This window comes from Magnolia sinica, chromosome 10, assembly GCF_029962835.1.
Source record: "Magnolia sinica isolate HGM2019 chromosome 10, MsV1, whole genome shotgun sequence".
Taxonomy (NCBI): domain Eukaryota; kingdom Viridiplantae; phylum Streptophyta; class Magnoliopsida; order Magnoliales; family Magnoliaceae; genus Magnolia; species Magnolia sinica.
In genome coordinates this window covers 12951110-12978969 of record NC_080582.1, presented here as the reverse complement: position 1 = coordinate 12978969, position 27860 = coordinate 12951110, and the positions used below count along the sequence as shown (strand labels likewise).

Here is a 27860-nt window from a genome sequence, read left to right as displayed (position 1 = left end):
ATCATGGTAGGGCCCATAAAGCTTCAACACCCTTTGGCTAGTGTTTGGGACACTAGCCAAACTGCATCTTTTTGGTAAATAATATAGTTATAAGCTGAAAAGTAAAAGAATTTGTTTAGTTTCCAACATCACATAAGTAGTACTTATCCCTTTAATTTGGTCGGTCCACCCTTGATATCCATGTGGGCCCAACCTTTGATGTGGATTGTTCATTATATTGGGCCCACCTCGGCCGTGTCTTTAATGTGAACTGTTATCATGTGGAGCCTACCTTCAATGTGGACCATCCACCATATTAAGATTCAGGCAATGGTAGTTCATGAGCAATTGAGGATTTGTAGAGATTTGTTGGGATTTCGAAGAGCTTCACCACAAGCCAAGATCATCTAGGGCCTCAATGGAAGCAGTTAGTATATTTCTCTTTTTGTTTGTTTTTGAGAGAACGCATGCAATTTCATTGTGGCCATGCGGTTCAACCTTGGATGTGGACCATTCATCATTGGCACCTTTGATGTGGACCATCCATTATGGGGCCCACCATCAAAATAAATTGTCTATCATATGGGCCCACATTCAATATGCATTGCCTGTCATGTGGAGCCCACCTTTGATGTGGGTTGTCCATCATGTCGGGCATGCCTTGGATGTAGGTCATTCATCATTAGGGGCCAACCTTTGGTGGGGCCCAACTTTATGTGGGTCATCCATAATGTGAGACCCACCTTTAATGTTATTGCCCATCATGTGGGGCCGCCTTTGATATCCACTACCCCTTCATATGGAGCCACCTTTGATATGGATCGTCTATTACGTGGGCCCCACCTCGAATGTAGGTCATCCATTATGCAAGGCCCACCTTGGATGTGGGCCATTTATTATTAGGGGCTAACCTTTGGTGTGGACCGTCCATTATGTGGAACCCACCTTCAATGTTATTGTCCATCATGCAGGGCCTGCCCTAGATGTGGACCATTCATCATTAGGGTCCCTGACCTTAACCGTCGCCCCCAATGTCTTCCCTTGTTTTCCAATAAATCGTAGGTGCCCCGGCTAATAGGAGTTGAGGAAGGATCGACCAAATTTCAACATCAACATGCTTCATAACTTTTACCCAAAATAAAGGTGGGGATCGGAATAATACAGCCACTGTCTCTTACAACCATTTAATTAAGGAATCTTACAGGGAAAGGGGAAATTTTTCAAATATAATTTTTCTCATATTTCTGTTGCCTTAGATTGCCACATGCAACAACAATATGGTAACTAATGCACAAACTTTAAAGTATATAATTGCAAACAAAAAATACGTAAACATAAGAAAAATAAAGAGTAATTGCTAATCAAGCTATTAAAGCATAGAGAATGTCCTAGCAACAAACCTGGAGCAATGTATCCGTAAGTTCCTGCAAATGTAGTCCAATTGGATGAATCAGCTATCAGCAACCGTGCAGTGCCGAAATCAGAGACACTAGCCTCAAGTTCCGAATTCAACAAAACATTTTTGCTCGATAGGTCTCTATGGACAATTGGTGGGGTGCAATCATGGTGCATGTAAGATAAAGCATGGGCCACACCGTTAATAACCTTCACCCTTGTAGTCCAATCCAACTGTGTAGCTCCTTCATCGTTTCGTAGGATGCTAGCCAAGCTTCCTCTTTCCATGTACTCGTAGACTAGAAATGAGCATCGAGTATGGGAACAAAATCCATAAAGCTTCACAATGTTGCGCTGACTGACTTCTGTTAATACTCATATCTCATTTCTAAAATTCTTTTGATCAGATTGATCCCCACCTTCGAGTGGGTGAAGTTTCTTCACATCTACAACCTGGCCCCTTTGGAGATTTGCTTTATAAACTTTCTCATACCCTCCAATTCCGATGCAGTATATATCGTCAAAACCCTCTGTTGCTTCCACGATGTCTTCAAACACAAGAATCCTATCATAATTCCATATTGAAAATGGATTTCCACTGCTCCTTTCAAGAACCAATTGCTCCAGATTTCTTCTTCTTTGGTAACAAATGGAAGAAATGCCAACGACTACAAATAAAAGAAATAAGGCCACCAATAAAGGAAGAATAATGAAGATGACAACTTGGTGTCCTTCCCTTGCATCACCATAGCTTGTTGAAGGGCCATTACAGGGTTTCAAACCTTGTGCTTCACCACATAAGCCCTTGTTTTCTATGAATGCCTCCGCAAGAGCCTTCTGAAAGGTTTTGCTGCTAGGAATAGGGCCTCCTAAATCATTGTATGAAAAATCTATGGATTGCAAGCTGATCATCCCTTCAAAAGATTTCCGAATTGAGCCAGACAACATGTTGTAGGAGAGGTTTAACATTTCCAGCATTTGCAACTTCCTAAGTTGTGGTGATATCTCTCCATTTAGCGAGTAATGGCTAAGGTCTAATGCAACCTGTAATTGTATCATATTGCCAATTTGGAATGGAATGCTTCCATCTAAATCATTTTCGCCCAATTTTAGATACCAGAGTTTGGAGCAATCCCATAATTGAGGTGGTATAGGACCACTTAGGTGATTCATTAACAAGTCAAAAACCTCTAAATTGGATAGTTTTTCAATTTCTTGTGGTACCTGACCAGAAAGCTGGTTATCATTTAAACTTAAGTTGAATAAAGAAGTCAGCCTCCCCAGTTCCTTTGGAATCTCTCCCACCAGATGGTTTGAAGAAAGACCAAGTACTCCTAGTTGTGTCAACTACCCAATCTCGGGAGGAATTCTACCGGTGATCATGTTCCCAAAGAATTTTAGCATTGTCAAATTTTGGCATTCTCCCCGGTTCGGTGAGAGTTCACCAAACAACCTGTTGTTGCTAACATCTATGAATGTCAGATGAGGGTATACACTGAAGGCTTCTGATACATATGCAGTGAGCGGGTTTCCTTCAAGCCGCACTCTAATTAATCTAGTGCAATTTTGAGGCTTTTCAGGATCTCACCAATGAAATGGTTGTCAAATGCTGTGAATGCTTCAAGAGATCCACCATTGCAGAACTGAGGTAGCCAGAGAAGTTGTTGCCACCCAAGAAGAGTTCTGAAAGATTTATCATGTTTGTCATTTCTTGAGGCAAGGAACCAGATAATTGATTGTAACCGAGGGAGAAAGTTACAAGGTTAGTCAAATTCCCTAAAGTGGAAGGGATCACAACAAGAAAAAGGGCCTTAGCCGACCGATGGGCCAACCCTTTGCCAGCGGCCAGTTTTAACGGCTGCCGGCAGGGTCCGTATATATAAAAAGAAAAGGCAAAAAAAAAACCCTAACCTAGCACGACTCTCTCTCTCTCTCTCTCCCTCTCTCTGCCGCTTGCTCTCCCTCTCCCTCCCTCTCTCTGCCGCTCCCTATCCCTCTCGCGCACTCTCCCTCTCTCTGCCTCTCCTTCTCCGTCTCTGGCCCTCTCCCTCTCGCGCGCTCTCCCTCTCCCTCCCTCTTATCTATTCATATCAATTTGGCCATTTTTTAGCATTTTTTAATCCTTCAAGTAACATTGTGCAATGATTTGTGTATTGGGATTTTTTGAGTTTCGAATCCCTAATTAGGGATTTGTAGTGTCAATTCCCTAATTGTGTATTAGTGTAGAGGTGTTGTCTAAGAGAAGACAGTCATGTATCAGAGGTCCATTTGCATGAAGATGCTGATATGGGCTAGAAAAGTTTTGGATCCCTTCGTCCAGGTCTGTTTGACCTAATCAATAGGTTGGATGGCAAATAAAGATTACAGTGGGCCCTAATCTCAAGATGCCTATGTCTGCTACTTGTATGAAAGTTGTTGCTAGATTGATCTATTGCCTTTTCCCTCACTGTAACACACGTTTATCATGCTCTAGGAATAGGCACTTAACTTACAGTATTCTATTTATAATCCTCTGAAATTGTAATCCAAGAGGATTACAGACCCTGATTTGAACCATCCACTCTATCAATGTTTTAAAGAAAAGCTTATGACTCTCGCAGAGTGTGATGGATGATGAGCAGGCACTTAGAAATTAATAAACTACATACATGGCATACAAGTAGTTACATTAAACCGTTCAAATTATAGTATCAAGTGTAGATGTATCTTGAATAAAAAAAATTAAGCTTATTTGATTATGTGACTATTAGATTGGTGGACATTTATTGGACGATTTAGAATCAAAATATCCAGCAGTCCTATTTCCACAATCAAATGTCTATGAATAAGAGGTTAGGATTGTGACTTGGCATAATTTTTGAGGATTCCAAGTGGGTGGCTAAAAAGAAGTCAACCAAGTCTGATGGGTATCATCTTTGAGATACATCCATCTACTGCACAATGCAAGAGATGAACAGTGGATCTCCTATATGTGCTGCTGCATGTACAAGGACAGAGTTCCTGATTTCTAAGAAAAAAAAAACAAAGTTGCTAAGATTCATATCCTTTCTCACAATATAAACAACTAGATTCAATCCAACTAGCATGCACAAAATCACATTTTAGCTCTCCGAGATCCCCCAGCATGGTTGTATCAAATGAATGTCACTCAAGCATGATGAAAGATGCAATATTGTAAAAGGATGGAAGCAAAACACACATGCATAGTATATACATATTAAACTCTATCCCCGTCTTGTCACTCATCCATCTCAGCACCCTCGTTTCAGCTACACTCATCCTATGGACATGCTGTCCTTATCTGCCCAACATTCTGTGTCATCAGGCATGGCTGGTCTTATAGCTATCATATACCTTCATGAAAAATAAGCAAAAAGACTATCTACCTTCAACAACTCATCTCTCCCGCAACAGTGCAGCACCTGCACTTTCCTCCTCGTCCTCTCTTGCAAAAGGGGCTTCACAACCTGCCAAGAGTTAAGTAACATCCCCATTAGCATGCAAGACAGGCTATGCATTGTTGAAAAGAAAAGGAAAAAATATATTTTTTTTAGTGAATTAACAAAAAAAAATTAGTTTTAAGACCAGTGGATAATGAGCATGTGGACGGTATGTCTCCTAAGGAAACTCTAAAATAGCTTTTAGGTGAAGGCTACTATGTGGAATTTTTACTTCTTTTTTCCAAAAATTGAAAATGATGGTTTGCATCTCTTCACTTTCAAGGAAGAAATCTGGAAAAGCATGAAAAGAGTGCCATTTCCTGAGTTGCTGAATTTTCACTTGGATTAAAATTCAGCAAATGAATGGAAACATCACAATGTGGCTGATTCTACAGCTTTTTTCTTTCCTGAGACAAAGTTTATCCAAACATGACCTAAAATATAACCAGAAATTCAATATATATATATATATATATAAACCAGAAAATCCGATTCAAGGAAAAGCATGGATACTCACCTTCCAACACGCTGAAAATATATATGGAGCATTAACTATATAATATGTTTCCATCTTCTCTGGATAATTCAAGTCATCGATAGTAGATACAATGGTCAATAGCTGCACAAACAAAGAAATCTTAACAAGCTTTCCATTGATTCACAAGCAGATAAATGGAATGTAAGGTTTTAGAGCAAACAGGTTTAGATACAAATATCGATATTTAGGTGAGAAACTCAATACCAAATGTCCTCGTTTACAAAAAAAGAATAAACAAAGGCATGTTCAGAACTACAAAAGAAAATTATATTCAATTGAGAATGTATTGCAATAGCCCCATCATGCAGCCCTTCTCGAAAATGAGGTTGGTCCACTTGTTAGGTAGGCCACACTTGTATGATGAATATGACCCTTGGTTGTTCTTTCATTACATGCATGCGCATCTAGAATTTTGAGACTACACATTAATTCATGGCATCTAGAAGCCATAGAGCTGTACATGGAAGTCTCACGATTGGATAGTTTGATGATTTTAGAATGTTTTGTAGTCCTTGTACTACAATTAGAACAGAGTTCTAATGCTAGTGCTTTTGTTAAATTAGGACTTTTTCCTTTATCACAAGATGATTGATTAACATGGAATGTAGAACAGACTTCTTTGTACTTTGTATGCAATGATGTTTTTTTTTTCCTTTTCTTTTCATAATGTTCACTTCCTGGATTCAATCTCTACCTGAAAATTTTCCTTGTCTGATGCTACTTCCAGTCAGTTTTTGTAGCCGAAATCATTTTTTATTTTTTATTTTATTTTTTTATTATTATTTTTTTGCATTATACAGATGATTTTCCTTGCTTTCTCAAGACCATAAAAAATAGATGGCAGATGTTTCAATCCAAATTTCAGGCTGGAGATATTTATTTAGCTGTCTAATGCAAGTGCTCAGGTCCTATCCTCTGTTTGAACAGTTATGTCAGAGGACTTGGTGTTGCTTTTCCAATCGATGCTCATGCTTGGAATTAGTATTGGACTTGCTTTCAATGTGGTTTTGCTTTCAACTGATAAAAGATCAAGACTAATGGATAAGTTAGGTTGTTCACACCCTCGACCTTTATGGGCATGGTGCATTAACATGGGAAAGCGATTCAACATAGTTTTGGGAATCACCCAGGGGCTTCTTTATCTTCAACAAGATTCTATATTTCTTTTCACATAAAATTCCAATGAAATGTTTTGGCTTAAGATCATAGTTAAATTTTTACCACTGCAGCTACTAATATTTATGGATTCTACAGTTTGTATATGACTATTCATATTGGCGTTTGTGGAAAATTTTTTATGTAGGTCTTTATGCTTATAATCATTCCATTGAATGGCCCATTCATAAATTTGTGCTTGTATCTTCTATTTGTATGTAGGTCTTTATGCTTATAATCATTCCATTGAATGGCCCATTCATAAATTTGTGCTTGTATCTTCGATTTTAACTGCCTGATGTAGCGTGTATAACTATTGACATGACCATGATAAGGCTGATAATTGATTTTTGGTAATTGTAATGATGGTAATCAATAGATAAATGGTTACATATTACTGTGCTATGGGCCCCACTTGTCATTATTGAATACCTGTGTATACTGTTAAGAGACCCGCATTACGTATGTAGGGAGTTATTTGATACTCTGGCAGCGTATGACTCTTTTACTAAAAGTATGTCTCCAATCATTCCATCAAAATTACGTTCTGCTCATGCATTTACTGAAAGTAAATGAGGCTAATCTTTTCAAATGAATTCTTTTTAGATCGTGACAATATACGTGGGTCCCAAACATAGGTGTTTCTACTTATGCAGCAAAAAATGGTTCATGCTTTCTTGAAGTATGGAAGTTGGGGCAGTCCCAAACATAGGTGTTTCTACTTATGCAGTTTGTGAATTCATTTCATTGATAATGATCTGTGGTTCTTTTACTTGTCTATATAGTTAGCGTGTTTCCCTCAGTCGATAGACCAAAAAGTCTCCTCGGTGGATAATGCTGACCCTTCCATCAGTGAACTGATTTGGTTGGGCTTATTTGGCCAAAATCTATTTGAAATTCATGCATTTACATAATAGAGATCATATTTCTTATAGATTTTTTTTTTTTTTTTAAATTTTATCTGAAAGATTATTAGTAGTATTTTGAATTCCTATCAAAAGAAGAAGATTGTTCTCTCAGGATGTGCCTATCATTGATAATCCCAAATTTGAAAATATCGAGTATTCATTTAGTAGGAACACTAAGTGTTTGTTTCATCATCATCCTCATCTAAGCCTTATCGTATCTAATTGGGTCGGCTACATGATTCCTGTTCTCCCATTCCACTCTCTCAAGGGCTATGAATATAGAAAATCACAATCAAAATAAATTCTACTACTATACTACAACCATATCAATGCATATACATCTTATGCGTCTGAGAAGCCTTTTTTTCTCCTTCTTGTTGCTTATTCAGCCAATTAAAGGTGAAAATGTAAGGTTTCTCCTGTTTGGTGGATAAATGGTTTTGCCCGTTTGTAGGCTTGCACTAGGGGTCGTTCAGCCGTATCTCTCACTTCAGTTCAGGCTTTCACTATTTCCCAATGTTCCACTGGCTACTTCATATTTTTCTTTTTCTTTTCCCAAAGTAGTTTAAACAGATAGCCCTTCATGAGTTCATAATCGAAAATAAGGGTTGAGAATTTGGCACTCTCTTGACTTTTCTTTTCTTTTTTGTTGTCTCATGAAACTGTAAGGAGCATAATGTCATGGTTATTTGCTTTTTTGATGACTTGATTCATTAGTTCTTCAAGGAATAGTCAGAAGTGTTGTATTTGCAATACCTTCAGCTAACTTCCTATGGAAGGATAATTTTTGTTCTGGTTTGTCATATTTCTAAATTTCTCTGATTACCATTCTTGATAAACACTACTAACATCACCACTTAGGAGTTTTGAATATCCAAAATCACCGAGGTAATTTCACAAATCTGTGCATCATTAATTATCTCATGTCTAATGTATGAATATTGTGGACGTGGCAAAGGTCATAAACAGAATCCTCATAATGCAGTTCCAGGTTATTTTTCCCTTTTTCTTTAGTGATGAATACCACAAAAGTGGTGATATTTCTTATTTTACAACTTGTTATTTTTCCTCTCAGCATCTACCAAGGTCACTGGCATGCACCAGAACTAATGCAGTCCCAGGTTAGCTTTGCCAGCGGTTTTGAATGCTTGTAAAGGCCAGTTTTCTTGTAGTGGATAGAACCTGTTAGAAGGTTATTGGATAGATCAAGCTCATTGAGATTCATTAAATTCCCAACATTTGGAGGAATTGAACTAGAAATTTGATTGCTGCAGAGTTGCAAAAGTGTAAGGATTTTTAAATTACCAAACGCAGGAGGGATTGGACTAGTCAGAATGTTTTCGCACAAGGCCAACTCAACCAAATTCTTCAGATTCCCTAATTGTGCAGGAATTGCCCCAGAAATCTTATTTATGACTTGCTGCAAAAAGGTGAGCATGGTCAAGTTTCCTAAAGTGGAAGGAATAGAACCAGTTAGAAGGTTATTGGACAGATCAAGCATGTTTAGATTCATTAAATTCCCAACTTCTGGAGGAATTGAACCAGAAATTTGATTGCTGTAGAGGTACAAAAGTGTAAGGTTTCTCAAATTACCTAAAGCAGGAGGGATTGAACCAATCAGATTGTTATTCCACAACGACGACAACTCAACCAAATTCTTGAGATTCCCAACTTGTGTAGGAATTGAATTGAAATTTGATTGATATGGAAGTACAAAAGTGTAAGGTTTCTCAAATTACCTAAAGCAGGAGGGATTGGACCAGTTAGATTGTTACTGTACAGCGCCAGCTTAACCAAATTCTTGAGATTCCCTAATTGTAAGGCGTGGGATCTGGAGATGTTTAAGCAGGCCGATTTGAGATGGAATTTTCCCAGTGAGTTGATTGTTATGGAACTGAAAGGAGATGAGTTTGGTCCAGTTGGTGAAGAAACCTGGAACTAGTTCACCTATTATTTCATTTGATGAAATGTTTGTGAGGTTAGCCAGTGAAAGAGGGAAAATGCCAGAGAGAGAATTCATGGAGAGATCAAGGGAGGAAAGTTTTGAAAGAGAGCTGATATGAGCTGGGATGTTTCCAGTGAGGATGTTGCCACTAGATTAAGATGGAGGAGGTTTGGAAATGAGGGGAAGCTCAATTTATCTAGCTTACTTTGCAAGCCAGCATTGGGTAAGCTTATCTCTGTCACGCTTCCGAGGCTGTTGCATGAGATCCCAATCCATTTGCATGGTGAGATTGTAATGGTGCTGGCATTAGTAGAAGGAAGCAACCATGAATGGAGAGATTGTGATTGCAGGAGGCTGTCTTTCCATTTCATTAGAGCCTCTACTACTCCCAAGGAGGATGTTGCAACTGCACTGGAAGAAAGAAAGGCTGCCAATATAAGCAGAAGAGAGAGGGAGAAAGATGTTTTCATGGCCATTGCTGTTATTGCTTATGGTGTGATAAAAATGCATGAATTTTTATAGTTAAAGGTTTTGACTCGATCAGATCATCTACAGTTCTACCTCAAACGATAAAACAAAGATCGAATCGAGCACAATCAATTTTGTATGAATGCTTGAAAAGTTCAAAAATAATGATAAATTTTTGTATGAGATGGACGAATGAACAGTTAGCAAACCTTAGCATGACACGAGGTCTACGTAGGTTTGGTCTTCCTTTCCAGGCCGGCTCCTCCACTAAATTGTAGAATATCCTATTATAAATTGTGTTTGGCGAACTGTCATTTGTGGGTCCATATCCACTCCGTTTACAATTCGCAGCCCTTCATATTCAGCCATGGGTGGGCCACACATCGCAGGAAATAGTTGTGATGGGGACACCCATGCTCAGTATTTTCAGACTGTGTATGAGGTTCCTGTGTTTCGTTTATGCCATCCGATCCATTCATATAAGATGAGCCCCATAAGGATAAATGTACTCCTATTTTAGGTCATTTCAAAACTTAGGTGGGCCATGTAAAGTGATTTGATTGGTTTTATGAATGAGTTTACAGGGCATGGTTTGCCTGGGTTTTAGATTGGGTTGATTTTTTCCGCTCCAAGAACGTGATGGGGCAGATATGATGGATGGCGTGGATGTCAGGAAAAGATCACGGTGAGCCTTACAGATGTTTCTGTAGGTAAGTTTATTCACAAATGTTGAAAAAAAAATTTTACAAATTGGGATGAGAAGTAGCCCCCTCTCTTTCATCATTTCCTTACCAGCCGGACGCAGATTGCGACAGGAAAATTAGGTGGGGCCCACCGTGGTGTTTGTTAGAAATCCATTCCGTCCATTTACGGATCAAGTTAGGACATGTGCCCAAACATGAGGCAGATCCCAAACTCAAGTGGGTCGCATGACAGAAAACAGTGAGGTATTTACCGTGGAAACATTAGTGAGACCACAGAAGTTTTGGATTAGGCTAATATTTTTGTATTTCTAGTTCATTCCAGTATGAATGACCCTATGAACACTATGGATGACATATAAACGTCATAGTGTACAATACTTTCTTTTTACCATCATGCAGCCCACTTGACTTTTGGATATGCCTCATTTTTGAGCCAGGTCCTCAAATGATCCGGAAAAAAAGAAAAAGAAGAAGAAGAAGAAGATGGATTGAGTAGATTTCTCACAAATATCAAGGTGACCCCGCCTAGCTTCCCGTGGCCGGCAATCTACGTCCCCACCAGCCGCAGCCTCATTTAATTTTTGTTTTAATATACCCCTCCTTTAATTTTCTACATTAGAGGGCACTATTTGCCTTTTTCTCATGCGAAAGTGCACATAATTACATTTTTCAGTTTTTTATGCACTTATATTTTCTTTTATTATTATTCTCTAGCAGAAACTCCCGCCTTGGAAAATGGGTTTTTCTTTTTAACTACTATGTTGAACTATGCTTGTTATGGAAGAAAATAAGAGAAATTTTGATGGAAAAAAATTATAAATATTCCACATTAAAATATGGGTTATACTTTTTCTTCCTTTTTTAAAGAGTTTGCTTAGATAGGCCTTTGCCCAATAAACACATAAAAGGAAAGAAAATAGATTTAAAAAATTCACTTTTTAGAAGATGCGTTCTTCTTTTTTTTACAAAGATTATGCTTAAATAAATCTCATGAAAACAATCATGACTCTCTTATTACAAGTCTGATCGTGGTGATCTTAAGCTCGTGTGAAATATAATTTGACAAAAGATGGGTTCTTCTCTTTTTTCAAAAGATTATATTTAGATTAGTCTTTTGCCAATAGTTAAACTTTGGGCCCACTTTGAAATGGTAAATGTTGTCCAAATGAAACAATTTTAAAGCCATTAAAAAAAAAAAAAAAAAATTCGAATTGGCATCTAAGCCCAAGATTGCTTCAATTATAACTTATAATGAAAAAGTTATAAGCATTTTCGTGAGACCATATGATGCATTCCTCAAATCGTGATTTGTATCTTGGTACCACTTTTAAAAGGTCAAATGTTCTCTAAATAAGATGATTCTAAAGTCATTTGAAATTCATAGAAATAGAATTATCTTTCCAATGAGTATACAAGATCACATTGATCTAACCTATAATAAGTGATGTATGACCATTTTCATGGGATTGCGTGATGATAGTCCAAACCACAATTTGGATAGTCCAAATCACGATTAAGATTTCAGGTTCACTTTTAGAAGGTCAAATGGTTTCTAAATGAGTTGATTATAAAACCATTTAAAAATTCATTGAATTATATTTCAAATTATTATAAAATACCCAAATTCTATCGTTAACAAGGGAGTTATGACTGTTTTTGTGGGACTGCACAATGCATTATGTAAACCACGATCGTTGTTTTGACCAAATTAAAATATGAATTTTAGGCCAACTTTTGATAGGACAAGTTATCTCCAAATGAGTTGATTCTAAAGTTATTAGAAATTTCATCAAATTATCTTTCCAACAAGCACAATATCACTCCCATCCGACTTGTAACGAGGGAGTTATGACGATTTTTGTGGTACTACATGTTGTAAAAACAATGATTGAGATTTTTGTGATCGCATTTGGATAACACTATTTTTTGTGATCACAATGTGTACTCCAAATCACATTCACAAAAACCAAATCGCAATTGAGAAAAATCTTGGTCACTATTTTTCCAACATGGTGCGGTCTCACGAAAACAGTCATAACTCTCTCATTACAAGTCAAATAGGGGTGAATTTGTGCTTGTTAGAAATATAATTTAATGAACTTTCAAATTTCTTTGGAAATATATTATTTTTTTCCTAATGAACCTTACAAAAGTGAGCCCAAAGTCCATATTATAATTTGGATAAATTAACAATTGCGGTTTGAATAATGCATCACATGGTCACACAGAAACAATCATAACTCCCTCGTTACATGTCAGATCAAGATGATGTTGTACTTATTTAGAAAGATAATTCAAAGTATTTTCAAATGGATTTAGAATCACCTCATTTGGATTCCGTTTGACATTTTAAAAGTGAACCTAGAATCCATACTGTAATTTAGACAAAATAGTTATTTGAGTTTGAACAATGCATTGTGTGGTCTTACAAAAACAGTCATAAATCCCTTATTATATGTCGAATTGGGGAGATATACTTATTGGAAAGATAATTTGACGAGCATTTAAATGGCTTTAGAATCAACTCATTTAGAAACTATTTGACCTTTTAAAAGTGGGCTTAAATTCATATTATAATTTAAACAAAACAACGATATCTATTTGCACAATGTATCATACAGTCCAACAAAAACGGTTATATATAACTCGCTCATTACAGGTCGGACTTCTTCTCATTATAAAGATAATTAATTCAATGAACATTCAAATAATTTTAAAATCAGTTCATTTATAACGGTTTGGATTTTCGCTGTTATGAATTTTCAAAAAAACGACCTTAAAAATTTTCATTATAATTAACTTATATTGTCACTTATTGACCATTAACACTCGATGTTAACTTATATGCGAGTGGTACCAATAAAGAACTGCACAAATTTAATTAATCAACTATAAAAAGTCAACAAATGCGCCATGATCACTTAAACATCAAGTTTAGCCTCGTGATTTGTTCACATGGGCCCAAATCTATCCGATCTACCACTGACTAATCAAGATAAACACAAATAAATAAAGATCTACTCAAAGCTGAGACAACTAGGAGTCAGATCTTAATTAAAAATCAAACTGACCTAATTATCCTTTTAGCCTAGGAATCAACGGTTTATAATGATTATAATCGAATCACTATTTTCACTAGTTGCGAATAAGTCATACTATGAACTTAGCTAATCCAAACACTTAACATTGCACAAGAAATCTCACTACCTAGTTCATTCCAGAAATTTCCTGATCATACTCAGTGTTTAGGTGACGACTCATACCGGGTTAATCCTCATACCTTTGGGTATCATGCCACACTTTTGAAATTTTTGATTTGTGAGATAAATGGGTGATACCTAAAGTTGGATCAAGAGATACAAGTAAGGAGTCGCTACATGCAGTAACGAGCCACGTGATTCAAATAAGAACTCGTGATATGATGTCGGTATCCTAGCTTCGCTAATATGCTAGATGAATTATATAAACTTAATAATCTCGGCTAACATGAATATTCATCGCATTAGTTTAGATTGTGGCATCTTGGGCATTGTGATCGCATGATGAGGGAGGTTGACATTTATGAAATAGGCGTTGAAGTCGCGTGTGAGGGGATGTTAGATTGTAAGGTGCATGCATCATTTCATAATCTCAAAAGTACATTTAACAAGAGTATTTAGGAAATGCTTGATTGGTTGTTTATTATTAACTGCGCTGATTGGGTTGATAATATGTGTAACTTATAACTAATAGAACCACCGAGTTAGATATTCACTCCCACCTACAACGGTGTTTTAAAACACCAACCAAACATTATTGTTAATGCATATTCTCATTGAAAAAATAATTAATTCAATGAACATTCAAATAATTTTAGAATCAGTTCATTTGAAAACCATTTAACCTTTTAGAAGTGGAAGTGAGTCAAAAATAGTTGTCATAGTTTGAATAATGCGTCACATGGTCTCGCTAAGATTCTCATTACTCTCTCGTTGCAAGTTGGATCAAGACAATCTTAGGCTCATTAGAAAGATAATTAGACGAACTTTTAAATATATATAACTTTAAAATCATCTCATTTGGATACCGTTTAACTTTTTAAAATGTAGTCTAAAGTTTAGTTCTCAGCAAAAGACCAATATAAGCCTAATCTTTTAAAGAAAGAAAAATAAGCTGTCTTTTAAAAGTAGAGTCTTTAATCCCTCATTTTCTTATATTGGTTTTTTTCTCAAGCAAACAAATCTAAACAAAATTTTTATAGAAATAAGAAGAATCTATCTTCTAAAATTTGAGGGGGTTATTTTAATCCGTTTTCTTTCTTTCTATTTATTTTTTGATAAAAGACTCATTTATGCAAAATATTTAAAAAGAAAAACAAGATGAAATATTTTATATTTTTTTAAATCTAATTTCTTCTCATTTTCCTCCCAAACAACCTTAGTTTAACATAATAAAAAGAAAAAGAAGAATCCATTTTTCTAAGGTGAGAGTTTTTGCTAAAGAATTTTTCAAAGAGTAATTAAAAAAATGATACGAATGCATAAAAATCTGAAAAAAGTGGTTATAAACATTTGGGTCTAAGAAAAGGATAGTGCCCAAACATCCCAATAAATAATGATTTGAAAAACAATACTATATGGTAGCACTCCCACGAAAGTAAGTGTTGGTGCACTTGGATTAAAGATCCATAAAATAAAGATACAAGCCGAGGCAGTACCGTAGGTCCCTTGAAAAGCAATACTTACTGTAAATTTGCACAATAACTCCTCATCTCAAGCAGCCAACCAAGATGGTGCAGCCAGTTTATGAGAGTGCGGCTGAAGTATGATTTGAAAAGGTGAAAATTTTTAATACTTTGGCGGAGTGTGATGATGATATGCATGCACATAAAACTTACATGCAAATTGCATAAATTTCGTAAAATTAATTTAAACTGAATCATCTAAATCATGTAATCAGTTTGAAACTATTATAAACTAAAAATTATGCTTGTTTATTTGAATATTCAATTGGTGGACATTCATTGGACCACTAGAATGAAAATATCAATTGGCTTATTCAATAAAAATGAATTCACAAATCAGGGAATAGGATTATATATCCAACCAATCTAGTAATATTGTATCAAGTTAGCGAATATGTTGAGGCCGGTTGCGCACTACCCGCCTTGGATGATAATTCATCCAGGCATGAGCTCTATGGGGCCCACCATGAAGTATGTATTTTATCCACACCATCTATTCATTTTTCCAAGATCATTTCAGGATATAATTCAAAAAATGAAGTAGATGCAAAACTCAAATGACACCACTGACAATGACACCCACCATGGAAACTTTCTCCGTAGCCACCGTGATTTATATTTGCCATCCAGTCCGTTCATAAGGTCGTATGGTCTTGGATCAAGTAAAAACACAAATATCAGTTTAATTCAAAACTTCTGTGACTCCCAAGAAGTTTTTAATGGTGGGTGTTCAATCCCAACTGTGTGGTCCACCTAATATTGGGTCTATCTCATTTTTTAGAGTCATGCCCTAAAATGATATGGAAAAATGGATGAATGGTGTGGAGAAAACCCAAACATTAAGGTGGGCCCTGTAGAGCCACCGTCCTACAATTGCTTGGTTCCTAAGTATCAAACGTGGCACTTTTCCCCAATATCAAATTACTCTACTGGGCCCTGTAGCCATACATGAAGGTGGGCCCTGAAGAGCCACCGTCCTACAAGTGCTTGGTTCCTAAGGAAATCGGATTGGGTACTGAGTTACTCAGTACGCTCTTATCGTACTGAGTAAACTCAGTTGGGCCCACCTTGAATGTAGTGGTCTATCCACGCCGTCCATCCATTTTCCCATATAATTTAAGGGGTTGATCCAAAAATTGAAGCATATTCAAAGATCAAGTGGATCATACCACTGGAAACAGTGGGGATAATGATTTCCACCGTTGAAACCTTTCTAGGCCCCATAGTGATGTCTATTTGTCATCCAACCTGTTCATAAGATTATACAGACCTTGATGAAGGAAAAACACAAATATAAGCTTGATCCAAAACTTCTGTAGCCCCCAAGAATTTTTCAACGATAGATGTTCAATTCATCTGTTTCCCATAGTGTGGTCCATTTGAACATTGGATATGTCTCATTTTTGGATTTAAGCCTAAAATCATATGATAAAATGGATGGACGGAGAGGATAAAAAATATAAATTACGGTGGACCTCACAAAGTTTACTCAGTACGCTAAGCGTGGTGAGTTACTCATTACGCAATCCGCTTCCGTTCCTAAGTATCCAACGTGGCACTTTTCCACAGTATCAAATAACTCTAGTGGCCTCACCCAAGACGGTGCGGCACTTACTGTGAGGCCCACCTTGATGAATGTATTCAATATCCATGCCGTCCGTCCGTTTTTCCATATAATTTCAGGGCATGAAGAGATCCAATTATTAGGTGGACCACATCATAAGAAACAATGGTGATTGGCCATTAAAACCTTCTTCTAGGCCACAAAGTTTTGAATCAAGCTGATAATTATTTTTTCTCTTCAAATATGTTTGCATGACATTATTAATAGTTTGGATGGAAAATAAACATTATGGAACATTATAGTAGGACCTAGGAAGTTTATAATGGTGAAACATTCAATCACTACTTTTTCCTATGGTGTGGTCCACTGAGAATAGGATATCCTTCATTTTTTGTCTCATCTTCTAAAATGATATTACATAACGTTTGGACGGTGTGGATATAGAATACATAAGTTAAAGTGGGCCCCACTGTAAGAACCGCACCGTCTTGGGTGAGGCCTGGGTGGTACCTAATCTGCTCTCTTATAAAAAAGGATTCCCATTTCCTGCATGCACTTTCTTATAAAAGGGCGCGGATTGGTTACTGACTGGTTGAGTACCGAGACTGCTACTGAAGTGACGTCGCTAAGTTATGTGGGTCCCAAAGTAATGTATTTTTTGTATCCACGCCGTCCATACATCTTGATATATCATTTTATGGTATGATCTAGAGAATGAGTCACATCCAAAACTCCAGTGGATCACACCACATAAAAAAGTGGGGAGAGTGACACCACCGTTAAAATCTTCAAAATGCCACAAAAGTTTCCGATCAAGCTGATAATTGAGTTTCCACTTCTTTAATGTCTTTTTTAACTTTTGAACAGGTTGGATTTCGAAAATAAATCATGGTGGTCCTTAGGAAGGTTTCAACGGTGGTCATAAATCTTCCTGCTGTTTTCTGTGGTGGGGTCCACTAAAGCTTTGGATCTGCCTAATTCTTTGGCTCAGGCCTTAAAATGATATCTCCAGATGGATGGACGGCATGGATATAACACATACATCATGGTAGGGTCCACATAACTTGATGACGTCACTTCAGTAGGGGGTCTTGCTACTCAACCTGTCAGTATCGAATCCGCGTCCTATAAAACGAGTCCGACTCGTGCAGACAGAGAAAGAAAGGATCCGAGCTTTACTTTAGGTGGGCCCCACTCCTTTTCATTTCCTGCATTTACAAAGGATCCGAGCTTTACTTTAGGTGGGCCCCACTCCTTTTCATTTCCTGCATTTTCTTATAAAGGATGGGAGTCCGGCTCCAGCGGAAAGAGGGAGGAAGAAGAAAACCTCAGTGTTGCTGTGACACACGTTTGGAGTTCTGAGCTTTACTTCAGGTGGGCCCCACTTATTTCCTGCATTTTCTTATAAAAGAAGGGAGTCCGGCTTCAGCAGAGAGAGAGAGAGGAAGAAGAAGAAGAAGACCTCAGTGTTGCTGTTACACACGTTTGGAGATCCGAGCTTTATTTCAGGTGGGCCCCACTCTTTGCAGCCTTTTTTTCCTTTTTTTTTTTTCTTTTCTATCGTTGTTGTTTGGGTGGCGAAGAAAAAGGAGGAGATGATAGACTCGTACGAATCGTTCCGAGTCGACTCGATCGAGTTTTCCTGATATTCGAGTAGTCAACTGAATCTTGCTGAAGAACTCGGCAGAACCGAGTTTTTCATCCGAGTCGACTCATTTCCGGTCGAATCGAGTTTTTAAACAATGGAATGCAGACCTTCGTATTGAGGATTATGGGGTGAGTATACCCCTGTGGGACCCATTGTGGATGGCGCATTTCCGTAGAGTTCAGAGTTGTCAGATGATCTGAACCGTCAAATGAAGAAGTACAAAGGAAATGGGGATGGTCCAAATTCAGTTCAGTGAAATCAGATGGTTAAGATCGTCTAATTTTCTCTTCAAGCCCTTGTAGGGTGGGGTCCACAGGGGTGTGTGTATGTTATCCAAGCTGTTCATCAGGGTTGCCCCACCACGAAATTTGGACCCTCAAAAAATCAGGCCCATCCAACCATCATGCCTGCATCGTATGATAGATTTGGTTATATCCTATCCTGATAGAGTCTCTTTAACCGTACTCGGGCTGGGGGTGGTGAATCAAGCCTCTCCACCTGAATGGGCCCGACTGTGGATGGCCCATGTAGGGCAAACTGAGGACAGCTATGATGCCCAATAGGTGGACAGTCCTGAATTATCATTCCCCTTGGAGGAAGTCTCTATGATTGATAGTTTAAAACTCCACTAAGTCGAGTTGACTCAGGCACATTGACCGGATTTCAATGAGACTTGGAAATGGAAGGATATTAGAGCCCCAAAAAACACAATTCCTGTAGAAATTATAATTAATTGAATTAATTTTTTCTATTTTCACCTTGTGTGTGTGTGTGTATATATATATATATATAGGGAAAAGGTACTATGTGCTCAACCTCACCATAAGCTCCCGTGAGGCGAGTTGTGTGGGCCCCACCGTGAAGCGTGTCGACCATCAACATCGTGCATTTGATGGGTCCCCTTTAAACTATGGGATATCTTAAAAATTAGCTGTATACGGAACTCAAGTGGGCCATACCATCTAAAATCATGTGAAGACACCGTTAAAACATATAAAAGCCTTGGTGGGGCCCACCTGAAATTTGCATGCGTCTGAAACTTGGTCTGAACCCTCATCCAAGTGGGACACACATAATGGATGGGCTGGATTTGCAAACCGCATCTCAATGGGGCCCAAAAAATGGTTATGAATGTTTTAATAGTGCACGGCCCCTCTCCACTTCTGTATGTGGTGTGGCCCACACAAGTCACAGATTGACTTGATTTTTGAGACCTAGGCCCACGATGGAATGGTGCATCTGACTGATAGGGTAGATGTTCGAAACGCATCAGGGTGGGACCCACACAGCTCGACCTCATGGGACAGACTCGTGAGGTCGAGCACATAGTACCTTTTCCCATATATATATATATATGCTGGCAAGAGGATCCTGGCAAAAGTGGTATCAGAGCCAATCTTATAAGCAGTTGTATTTTGATTTTTTATATGAAAATTTGTGTTTGAAGTTGAATTTACTAGTATAATTTGATTTGTTATTTGTTGTATATTTTACAAATCTTTTTGGACTAGATCTATCCCTCATTTCATATTTAGTTTCCAGTTAAAAGAGGTTCGAGGCTTCCTTGTTGTAATACCCTCTAGTCGTTAGCCAGTTGTGCGCAAGGCTGTTTAAGGAAATTCTATTATTGACAAGCCACTCTTTTAATTAAAAGTTAAAATATGGAATCAGGAAGAAAATCTCTTTCAGAAAGGTCTGTCAAATATACACAACTAGACAGATCTAATAGTTCTACTTCTATTAGTCAAAATACTATTACCCCTTTCAAAAGTTTAAAATCCAAAACAACCAGGTGGTTTTCTACCCAAAGTAATTTTGACTCAGAATCTGCAAAAACAAGCAAAACAATAGAATCTACTAGCATTGGCAAGACAGTCTTTGCTGAGACGATGTCTATTAAAAATCTTGAAGAAATTCGATACTCAGATATCGAACAATCACTCCAAAATTGAAATTTACCACAAGTTCTTACAAATGAGATATATATTGAATGGTATTTCCAAAATAATGAGTCACTTGAATCAGACTTCATCATCAAAACTGTAGAAAAAACAATTCCTATATCTCACCAAAATGAAGATTTGTCTTTACTCTCTGTTAGAGAAATAATCCAAAATTCTTCCAAATACAATTACCTTCATTTAGGGTTGTTCAAGTTGCCGTAAAACCATTAACTCATTGGGTTTACAGACCTCTTGCTTGGTGACTTTAAGAGATAAAAGACACCTTACCTTTAATGATTCTTTAATTGGAATGGTTGAAGCAACCCTTACTGATGGACCTGCATATTTTATATGCATCCCAAATTATGCTGTCTCTTTAACAGATAGCATTTATCAAGATTCCTAAGATTAGGAATTTATACCCAAGGATTCAATATGCTATCAGGAAGTGAAAATATTACGATAACATATCGTATATATTATAAATTAATGAAAACAAATGCTCCAGGGACAGCCTATGAAGACAGGGTTAAAGGTTTAACTACTCTTTTTATGGCAAATCTTAACCGCAATATTGTGGTTTCCAAAAGAATCAAATGTGATGAAATCAATATTGCTAAATGGCATATTGAAGATGCCCATGAAAAACTTCCAAAATAAACTACTGAACCAGACATTATACAAATGAATAATGATGGTTCTATCGATATTCTCTTTTCCAAATATTCTAAAGAACCTTGTACTTCTTCCCAAAATACTTCTTCTCCAAAAAAACATTCTATCTCAAAAACTATCCCTACTCATGTTTTTAGTCCTCGCTACCAAGAGGATGAATACAATCCTACGGAAAGTGATTTTATACCAAGTGTAAATGTCATTTCCGCTGAATCCAACCTCCCAAAATTATTCGCTATAGATACTGAATATCTAAAGCAAGACTTCCAAAGACATCCTTTAACTAAATGGTATTTTAAAAATATACCTGAATTAGTTAAAAAGGATCTTAAAGAAAAATGGTATCTTCACATGGAAACAGTGAAAGAAACTATTCCTTTCTTTACATGGTTTAAACTAAATAATGAAAATATTCCAAATACCTCAAAGGAAATTCTTATGCTTCAAAATCTCACACGAAAATGGGAATCTCAAGCAGGGAATCAACTAAACCAAACCTTTCCTCCTTTCCAATCAATTAAAATACCTGGTACTATTGCATCTTCCATAAAAATAGGAGAAAAGTTTCCTGCAGATAGACCAGTTACTCCAAAAGATCTAGCTCCAATAGTTGAACAAAACAACTATACTAATACGTTTCTTCATACTCTTGGAGAACAAATGAATTTGAATAAAATACCATTCTCTCCAGCATCTTCATCATCATTATCATCTTCATATCCGATAGAGCAAAGAAAGACTTCTGCTTTTTTTGTGCCCAAAGAAGCTGCCAAGACAGCATTTCCAAATCCAAATTCACGTTCAGACTTTATATCTGAATTAGCCAAAGAACTTGAGAAAGCAAAAAATCCTTCTGTCAATGTTCTTTCTCAAGAATTTCAAGAATCTTCTGAAATAAACAATCAACTCCAAAATATTCAGCTGGATTCTACCTCTGAATCTGCAAATGAAAAAAGCTATTCAAGATCTGATTCTTTTACAGATTCTGACATTGAACAAGTAAAAAATCAATTTATCGAAGCAAGAAATCTTCCCCAAATTCAAAGTATTGTTAAACCTACGAAACAATATTACCAAAGGCCTACTCCTGTTGATCTTCAGATAGAAGAACAACAAACATTCTCTAGACTCCATTTCGATGGAAACCATCTTTATGAATGGAATCTAGATGGTATGACTGAATACTAAATTCTTCAACTCTGCAACCAAATGCTAATTTATCAAAATGCATGCTTAATATACCATCATACAATTGCCAATATCGCTAGTCCTATTACGTAAGGCTTTACTTTCCAATTATATGGATGGTGGAATTCCTTTCTTTCTCAAAATCAAACAGATGAGATTCTTTCTGCAGTAAAAATGGATGCCCAAGGAAATCCAATCCTTGATGATAAAGAAAATCCAATTGATGACCAAGTCATTAGTCTCCTTGTCAATATCATCCAACATTTTGTAGGATCTACAAATGATGTTTCTGAGAAAATCAAGGAATAATTAATGAATCTTAGGTGTAAAACCCTAACTGATTTCCGTTGGTATAAAGATGTTTTTCTCTCCAAATTATACAAAATTACTTCCTGTAATGATGTTATATGGAAAGAAAAATTTATCTTAAGTCTTCCTCCTTTGTTCTCAGAAAAGGTAAAAGCCAAACTAAAAGACTTAAATTTCGGTATACTAAATTATAACCGGTACACTTTTGGTGAATTAATTCAAACAATTTGCCAAGTCGGTTTGGGAATTTGTACCGAAATGAAACTCCAAAAGCAATTAAAGAGAGAACAATCTAATGGCCGAAAAGAATTAGGTACGTTTTATTACCAATTCGGTTATGATCCCATCGTTTCTCCCTCTACTCGAAAATATTTTAAATCCAAAGTCAATTATCCTCCTAAACACATTAAGAGAAGAAACAGGGATAATTTTTCAAAAACCTTCTCAAAACCAAAACCCAAGTATTCAAAACAAATAAGAAATCCTTCTTCTTCCAAATGCTATAAATGTGGCCTTCCTGGTCATTATGCCAATAAATGCTTTAAGAATATTCCAAAGTGTCGCGTCAGGAAAATTGCGGCTGATCTCCCCTCTGATTCTCCTGACAAAGATGAGAATCAGCTATGTAAATGCAAATTCTCTAAAGAAGACTCGAATTATTCTTCTTCTAATTCTTCTAAACTAAAAGTCATGGTTATCACTACCAAAGATCAATTGATTCTTGAACTTATTAATCAAGTCCAAGACCCTGATGAAAAAACAAAATATATTAAACAAGCCCTTGATCAAGCTTTAACAACATAAGTAAATAAAGAAACTTCCAGAGACAAATCAATGCCTTTCCAAAAATTGTGGCCAATACATCTATGCATGATGTATATCAGCGCCTTCAAAACCATCGTAACATTTCCCTCACTCTAATTAATTTGCAAGATCTTTATAAGGAAGTAAATATCCTTAAAAAAGAAGTTTCTACTCTCAAAAAGCAAGTAGAAATCTTGCAATCTCTTTCTCCTAATGAAGAACTTAATGGTCAAATTGAAAATTATATTAATCCAAATATTGTCAATTCCTTGACAATTTATCAATTCCAAAAATGGTATACTTCTATTACCATTACAAATCTAAATTTCAAAAAAGAAGTCATTGCCTTAATAGATACAGGGGCAGATGTAAATTGTCTTAGAGAAGGATTAATTCCTACTCAATACTGTGAAAAGACAAATTACACAATCTATACTGCTAATAGCCAAGAATCTCATATTGAATATAAATTACCAAATGTTCATATTTGCAAAAATAGAGTGTGTATTCTACTCACTTTATTATTGTCAAAAACCTCCAACAAGATGCCATTCTTGGTACTCCTTTCATTCTGAAAATACAACCCTTTACTACCACCAGTAAAGGAATCCAAACAAAAATAAATTCAATAGATTTATTCTTTGAATTCATTAAACCACCTCAATATGGTTTAATATCTGAAGTTGTTAATTGTGACCCAGATTTATTTCTTAAGAAATGAAATTTCCCATCTTCAAATCCAAAAACAACTTCTACATCCAAATTTTCAAAACCAATTATCAAAATTCCAAAAAACATTAGACCATCTTTGTTCTGATGTCCCAAATGCCTTTTGGCATCGAAAAACTCATTTAGTTACTCTACCATATATAGAGAACTTTAATGAAATTCACATTCCTACAAAAGCTCGCCCTTCCCAAATGGATGCACGGCTTCTTAAACTCTGTGATGAAGAAATCAATTCTCTTCTCCAAAAAAGTCTCATAACTCCCTCAAAATCCCAATGGAGTTGTGCCGCTTTTTATATTGAAAAAGCTCCTGAGATTGAAAGAGGTGCTCCTAGGCTTGTTATAAATTATAAACCTTTGAATCAAGTTTTAAAAACAATCAGATATCCAATTCCAAATAAAAAAGACTTATTAAATAGGTTGCATAAAGCCAATCTGTTTTCCAAATTCGATCTCAAGTCAGGATTTTGGCAAATCCAAATTCATCCTAGAAATAGATATAAAACAGCATTTACTGTTCCCTTCGGACATTTTGAATGGACTATAATGTCTTTTGGTCTAAAAAATGCTCCTTCTGAATTCCAAAAAATTATGAATGATATCTTTCATCCTTATAAAGATTTTATTCTCTCATACATAGATGACTTACTCATCTATTCCCAAAATATAAATCAACATTGGAAACACTTAGAAATCTTTAAATCTGTTATAGAAAGAAATGGTCTTGTTCTTTCTTTAAGAAAGATTAAGCTCTTTCAAACAGAGATTCAATTTCTAGGATTCAAAATCTCAAAAAATACAATCAGACCAATCCAGAGGGTCATTGATTTTGCAGATAAATTTCCTGACAAAATTACTGACAAAAAACAACTCCAAAGATTTCTTGGATGTTTAAATTATATATCTGAATTTTATAAAGATTTAGCCAAAGACAGAGCTCTTTTACAAAATCTTTTAACCAAAAAACCAAAAACTATTTGGTCAGAAGACCATACAACTGCTCTCAAAAATATCAAATTGAAAGTCAGACATCTTCCTTGTCTCAATCTTTCAAACCCTGATTTTCCAAAAATCATCCAAACTGATGCTTCAGACATTGGTTATGGCGGTATTCTTTTACAAAAAGATCCAAAAGACAAAGAACAACTTGTTTGTTTTACCTCTGGTACTTAGAATCCAACTCAACAAAATTATTCTACTATTAAAAAAGAAATTTTGTCAATGGTTTCTTGTATCCAAAAATTCCAAAGCGACATTTTAAACCAAAAATTTCTTCTTCGCGTAGATTGCCAAGCTGCCAAAGAAGTTTTGAAAAAAGGATGTGAAAAACCTAGCTTCAAAACAAATATTTGCAAGATAGCAAGCTATTTTATCAATTTTTGATTTTGATATTGAGTTTATCCCGGGAAAAAAGAATTCTTTGCCTGATTTTTTATCTCGCGAATTTTTACAGGGAAAACTGAATCGAGATCTACCCCATACATCAAAAAATGTCACAAAAATCCAAAAACAAGGGAAAAGAAATAATGGAACTCGAAATCAAGAATTCCTTCTTTCCTCTTCTCTAGACTCCTCTCCAGATCGGAGAACAGAAAAAGCCTTCAATCCAAATTGTCCCAAAAGATCCATTCCAAATGATCCAAACTCCTACAAAAACAGCATTCGTACCAAATACCCAAAATCTAAAAGAATACAAACCAAAAGGAAACATAGGGTATTAACCCTAGATCCCAAATTCTCCAAACTCCCAGAAGAACTTCTCATTCCAAAACTCTTCCTTCCAAATAATTATTTTTATCCAAGACAACCAAATTTCTCCAGAAATTTCTATGAAGCTATTCTGATCCAAACCAAAAGTGCAAGTTTTGAGCATCGCACTAACCAAAACCAAAAAGAAATTTCATTTTCCAAAATGAAAATCATCAACATCATTCTCCAAAAAGAATAGGGACATTCTCTTTCCCAATACCAAAATATCCATGGTCCTGACAGAAAATCTCATTCCTTTTCATATTGGGATTATATGATAGCATGGAAATATGCTCTTCTATTCCAAAATTCTGAAAATAGTCATTCATGGTTTTTAAACTTTTCAAGACCATATACCAAATCTATTCCATCATGGTTTTATACTCAATGGTGAATTTTATTTGGTGGCCATTCAAACATCCTGCCCGATAATTTATTTTCTCATTTCTCAAATCTTGAGAAAGCTCAAAAACCTGAATACCCAGACTATTTTCTGATGCAATACTATGCCAAACATGGGATTTTATGGATTCTTCGATGGAAGTATGAGGTTTTACCGTCTGAATATCAAAATGCCAAAGTATTATTCCAATCCACGTACGTCAAGTGGTGGAATAAATTTGATTGCTCCATTGTTCTAGAAGCAACAAAGAAGCAGCCTTCTTCCAAAAAATTACCAAAATCTTTCAAAGAAGCTATCATAGCCTCTCCACCTGATGAAACAACTAAATTGAAGCAAGAGCTGATTGCACTAAAAGCTGCATTCATTGCTTTTCAAGATCAAGTGTCCAGCCGTCAAGGATCAATTTATGTGGAATCTGAAGAATCTTCAACGGCTGCTCCTGATATTGATCTTCATCCCGATGACCAAGAAGTGTTCTTCTGAAATCTTTAGAAATTCAAGATGAGATTTCTTTCAAATGCAATCCAAAAAGAAGCCAAATACATAATTGAAGCTAAATGCACGCACCGACAGTCGAAGTCAAAGCCAAGCTGTCTCCGCTACCTGCCAAAAGACACGACATCAAAAAACTCCAAAAAGGCTACTGTAGCGAATCTACTGTAGAGGCACACCAAATCACTATAGCACTTTTACTATTCACTTTCCAGAATAGTAAAATCATACAGTGTCAAATCCAGTTACTGTGCGCCCACAGTTTCTTACCCCCTGTTTTGTAAACAGTAACTGGATTTGGCACTGTATGGTTTTACTATTCTGAAAAGTGAATAGTAAAAGTGCTACAGTGATTTGGCGTGCCTCTACAGTAGATTCGCTACAGTAGACTTTTTGGAGTTTTTTGATGTCATGTCTTTTGGCAGGTAGCGGAGACAGCTTGGCTTCGGCTTCGACTGTCGGTGCTTGCATTTGGCTTCAATTATGTATTTGGCTTCATTTTGGCTTGAATGTGAAAGAAATCACATCTTGGATTTCTTAAAGATTTCAGAAGAACACTTCTTGGTCATCTGGATGAAGATCAATATCGGGAGCAGCCGTTGAAGATTCTTCAGATTCCACATAAGTTGATCCTTGACGGCTGGACACTTGATCTTGGAAAGCAATGAATGCAGCTTTTAGTGCAATCGGCTCTTGTTTCAATTTGGCTGTTTCATCAGGTGGGGAGGCTATGATAGCTTCCTTGAAAGATTTTGGCAATTTTTTGGAAAAAGACTGCTTCTTTGTTGCTTCTAGAACAATGGAGCAATCAAATTTATTCTACCACTTGACGTACGTGGATTGGAATAATACTTTGGCATTTTGATATTCAGAAGGTAAAACCTCATACTTCCATCGAAGAATCCATGGAATCCCATGTTTGGCATAGTATTACATCAGAAAATTGTCTGGGTATTCAGGTTTTTGAGCTTTCTCTAGATTTGAAAAATGAGAAAACAAATTATCTGGCAGGATGTTTGAATGACCACCAAATAAAATCCACCATTGAGTATAAAACCATGATGGAATAGATTTAGTATATGGTCTTGAAAAGTTTAAAAAC

At 36.4% G+C, this 27860-nt stretch overlaps 1 protein-coding gene and 1 long non-coding RNA gene across 3 annotated transcripts in view; both read left to right on the top strand.

Annotated features, from left to right (window-relative positions):
• Positions 1-292: 292 nt before the first annotated feature.
• Positions 293-3265, top strand: LOC131258008 (uncharacterized). Of its 2 annotated transcripts, XR_009177766.1 has the most exons (3): positions 293-406; positions 1042-3034; positions 3065-3265. It is a non-coding gene; the product is annotated as an uncharacterized LOC131258008 (long non-coding RNA). The 2 variants fall into 2 exon arrangements; XR_009177765.1 differs by lacking the exon at positions 293-406 and having other exon boundaries at positions 413-3034.
• A 14781-nt stretch (positions 3266-18046) lies between these two features.
• LOC131258007 (F-box/FBD/LRR-repeat protein At1g13570-like) overlaps positions 18047-27860 on the top strand; it is a 31816-nt gene continuing 22002 nt past the window's right edge. Inside the window, exon 1 of the mRNA XM_058259031.1 lies at positions 18047-18060. The gene's annotated coding sequence lies outside the window, so the exon portion shown is untranslated. The remainder of the gene's footprint in view (positions 18061-27860) is intronic.